The following is a 4,597-nucleotide window of genomic DNA, read 5'->3' on the forward strand; positions in this document are numbered from 1 at the left end:
TGGTGGCCTCATAAAAGAGTTTGGGATACTTCCCTCCTTCTGGATTTTTTGGAATAGTTTGAGTAGAATAGGTGATAATTCTTTTTTTTTTTTTATTGGGGAAGGGGAACAGGACTTTATTGAGGGAACAGTGTGTACTTCCAGGCCTTTTCTCCAAGTCAAGTTGTTGTCCTTTCAATCTTAGTTGTGGAGGGCGCAGCTCAGCTCCAGGTCCAGTTGCCGTTGCTAGTTGCAGGGGGCAAAGCCCCCCATCCCTTGCGGGAGTCGAACCGGCAACCTTGTGGTTGAGAGGACGCGCTCCAACCAACTGAGCCATCCGGGAGCTCAGCGGCAGCTCAGCTCAAGGTGCTGTGTTCAATCTTAGTTTCAGGGGGCGCTGCCCACCATCCCTTGCGGGACTCGAGGAGTTGAACCAGCAGCCTTGTGGTTGAGAGCCCACTGACCCATGTGGGAATCGAACCAGCAGCCTTGGGAGTTAAGAGCATGGAGCGCTAACCACCTGAGCCACCGGGCCAGCCCCTCATTCAGATTTTTCATAAGGAGACTTGTACAGGGTTTCAAACCATACACACATCCTGGGTTCCCACTTAAGTGCCTTCTGCAGTCTAGGAGAGGAAAGGGACAGTAACATGAAAGTTCTAGAAGATCAATTTCACTTCTCTTTCTTGTGAACCATGATAGGTTAAATGTACTTTTTGATGGGACTTCTATTTTGATAGATAATGATGCTCAATCTGTACCTTTTATGCTTTTTGTTTCTTCTCCATCAATATTTCAGTCAATTGCTTGTCCGAGACACTTAGCTGCTGACAAGTCCTCATAACCTGACTAAGATAAACTGCCAAGAGATGCTTGCACAGTAGGCTGTCACTTTTCCGTAGCACTGAGAAGGCAAATGCAGGACATGAACAGTAATGACAAGAAGCCAAACATGTATTTTTTACGAGAACTTCCAAGTACTTCGCGCGCTCTGCTGCACCGCCGCGGCCATCTCGTTCAGGAGCTCCTCCACGACCGTCGGCAACGTGGCCGCCACCAACATGCCGGCCATGGCGCTACAGGACTTGGCCTCTTCACAGTGCACAGCAGGAAAAACACTCAAACCGATCCGCGAAGTCCCACCACCGACCGGAGGCGGGCGCGGCGCCGCGACGTCGTCAATAATTCTTTTTTTAATGTTTGGTAAAATTCACTTGTGAAGCTATCTGGTTTAGAGCTTTTGTTTTTTGGGAGCTTGTTGATTACTGATTCAATTTCCTTGGTAGTAATCAGTCTATTCAGATTTTCCATTTCTTCCTGAGTTAGCCTTGGAAAGTTGTATGCTTCTAGAAAATTATCCATTTCTTCCAGATTGTCTAATTTGTTGGCGTATAGTTGCTTGTAGTATTTTCTTAAATATGTTTTGTGTTTCTGTGGTGTCTGTTGTCCCTTCTCCTCTTTCATTTCTGAGTCTATTAATTTGGGTCCTCTCTCTCTTTTTGATGAGTCTGGGTAAATGTTTGTAGTTCTTGTTTATCTTCTTAAAAAAAACAGTTCGCGGAGAGGGTTGAAAAAAATGGCGGCGTGAGGTGAGCCTCTGTAACGCTCCCCTGGAATTTACAACGAATCGAACAACAATAACTCCACAAAGGACTCCTTGCACAGCAGACAGGCAAGACGAAGAGGCCCACTACTGAATTCACCTCCAGGTGGGTGAATCGCGCGAGCGGGGGAGGAGGGAGAGGAGAAGTGCGGAGACAGAGCCGCGCGGGCGCAGGACGCAGACCTAGCTCAGTGCTCCGAGCTCGCTGCTCCCGGATCTTCCGCAGTTGCGGGAGAGGGAAGGACTCCGACTGCTAGGGCTCCGCTTACGGCCCACAGGGCTGAGGGGGCAGCATATAGCACGGCTGAACCCAACGCTCCCGGCAGCACAGACTGAGGGAAGAGGGCTGAAATCGGTGGTTTAAGCCCTCACTACCGAGCGGAGAACAGAAGCCTTAGGAACGGAGACAAGCCGCCCCCTCCCTACCCTCCCAGAGCTGGCCCCGCCCCCACCTGCCCGGTGCTAGAAGCGATAAAGTAGCAGTGTCGGATCAAAAGACAGAATATTTGCTGCTCTGAGAACTGTGGACCGCAGACACAGATTCGCAGCTCAACTAGTTCCGGCAAAGGGGAGAGAGCTGTGGAAGCAGGACTGGCTGTGGTGGTGGTCACCACCATTGCTCTGGGCCACCTCTCACAACTCACCCCGCCCCTAGCCCCACCTCTCTGAGCAGATCCCTGCAGGAGTAAACAGAACTGCTGAAACATACGGGCTCTGAATCTGGTGCAGAAAGAGCTTTGGAACTCCAAAAGCTCTTCGCATACCTATCAACCTGTTGCAGAAGCCACTCCTGTAGATGTCTAGGAAGAGAAATAGTAAATCAGTGATTGCCATGAATAACCAAGGCAACAAGATAGCTCAGAAAGAAAGTGAAAAGTGTCCAGAAAAGGAACTTAGAGGTATGGACATTTGTGATTTAAATGACAGAGAATTCAAGATTGCAATTCTGAAAAAACTGAACGAGATGCAAGAAAACACAGAAAGGCAGTTTAACGAACGCAGAAACACAATCAAAGAACACCATAAGCATTTTACAAAAGAGATTGAATTTTGAAAAAGAACCAAATAGAATTTCTGGAGATTAAGAACTCAATAGTAGAAATTAACAATAAAATATCCAGCTTAGGTAGTAGAGTTGACCAGATGGAGGAAAGAATCAGTGACATCGAAGATAGGAACCTGGAATTTACACAGATGGAAGAAGAAAGAGACTTGAGACTTAAAAGAAATGAAAGAACTCTACAAGAACTTTCTGACTCCATCAGAAAGAGCAATATAAGAATAATGGGCATACCAGAAGGAGAAAAGAGAGAAGGGAGCAGAGAATATATTCAAACAAATCATCAATGAGAACTTCCCAAACTTGTGGAAAGAACTGGTTCATCCCCTGGGCACAAGGATGGTTCAACATTCGCAAATCCATCAATGTGATACATCACATAAACAAAATAAAGGACAAAAATCCTATGATTCTATCAATTGATGCAGAAAAAGCATTTGATAAGATACAACATCCATTTATGATTAAAACACTTACTAAAATTGGTATAGAAGGAAAATACCTCAACATAATAAAGGCCATATACGACAAACCCTCAGCTAATCTCATAATTAATAGTGAAAAGCTGAAGCCCTTTGCTCTACGTTCAGGAACACGACAAGGTTGTTCCCTATCACCTCTGCTTTTTAACATAGTGTTGGAAGTCCTCGCCAGAGCTATCAGGAAAGAGAAAGAAATAAAAGGCATCCAAATTGGGAATGAAGAAGTGAAATTGTCACTCTTTGCAGATGACATGATGCTATACATAGAAAACCCTAAAGACTCCACCAAAAAGCTATTAGAAACAATCAATGAATACAGTAAAGTTGCTGGCTACAAAATCAACGTACAAAAGTCCATTGTTTTCCTATATACCAACAATGAAATCTCAGAAAAAGAGATACAAAAAACAATTCCTTTTGCAATTTCAGCAAAAAGAATAAAATACCTAGGAATAAACTTAACCAAGGATGTGAAGGACCGACATGATGAAAACTATAAGACATTTTTGAAAGAAGTTGAAGAAGACACAAAGAAATGGAAAGACATTCCATGCTCATGGATTGGAAGAATCAACATAGTTAAAATGGCCATATTACCCAAAGCCATATACAGATTTAATGCAATCCCCATTAAAATCCCAATGGCATTTTTAAAAGAAATAGAACAAAAAATCATCAGATTTGTTTGGAACCACAAAAGACCCCGAATAGCCAAAGCAATATTAAAAAAAAAGAAAAATACTGGCGGCATCACACTCCCAGATTTTTGCTTGTACTACAGGGCTACAATAATCAAAACAGCTTGGTATTGGTGGAAAAACAGACACATAGACCAATGGAATAGAATTGAGAACCCAGAAATAAAACCACATAAATATGGACAGATAATTTTTGACAAAGAAGTTAAAAACATACAATGGAGGAAACACAGCCTCTTCAATAAATGGTGCTGTCAGAATTGGATAGCTACGTGAAAAAGAATGAAACTGGACTGCTATCTGTCACCATGTACCAAAATTAATTCAAAATGCATCAAAGACTTAAGCATAAGACTTGACACAATAAACTGCATTGAAGAAAACATAGGTACTAAACTTATGGACCTTGGGTTCAAAGAGCATTTTATGAATTTGACTCCAAAGGCAATGGAGGTAAAAATTAAAATAAACAAATGGGATTATATGAAACTGAAAAGCTTCTGCACAGCAAAAGAAACTATTGACAAAATAATGAGGCAACCAACTGAATGGGAGAAGATTTTCGCAAACAGTTCCTCTGATAAGGGGCTAATATCCAAAGTATACAAGGAACTCATGGAACTCAACAACAAAAAAACAAGCAACCCAATTGCAAAATGGACAGAGGACCTGAAGAGACCTTTCTCCAAAGAGGACTTACAAATGGCAAATAGACGTATGAAAAAATGCTCAACATCGTTAATCATCAGAGAAATGCAAATGAAAACCACAATGA

The 4,597-nt window shown here is 42.8% G+C and overlaps 1 pseudogene across 1 annotated transcript; it reads right to left on the reverse strand.

Moving 5' to 3' along the window:
* Positions 1–743: 743 nt before the first annotated feature.
* Positions 744–1,051, reverse strand: LOC308491807 (zinc finger SWIM domain-containing protein 7-like; annotated as a pseudogene). The gene has a single exon. The product of its transcript is annotated as a zinc finger SWIM domain-containing protein 7-like (transcript).
* Between the last annotated feature and the right edge of the window lie 3,546 nt (positions 1,052–4,597).

The sequence above is a fragment of the Rhinolophus hipposideros genome (assembly GCF_964194185.1).
Source record: "Rhinolophus hipposideros genome assembly, chromosome: 23".
Lineage (NCBI taxonomy): Eukaryota > Metazoa > Chordata > Mammalia > Chiroptera > Rhinolophidae > Rhinolophus > Rhinolophus hipposideros.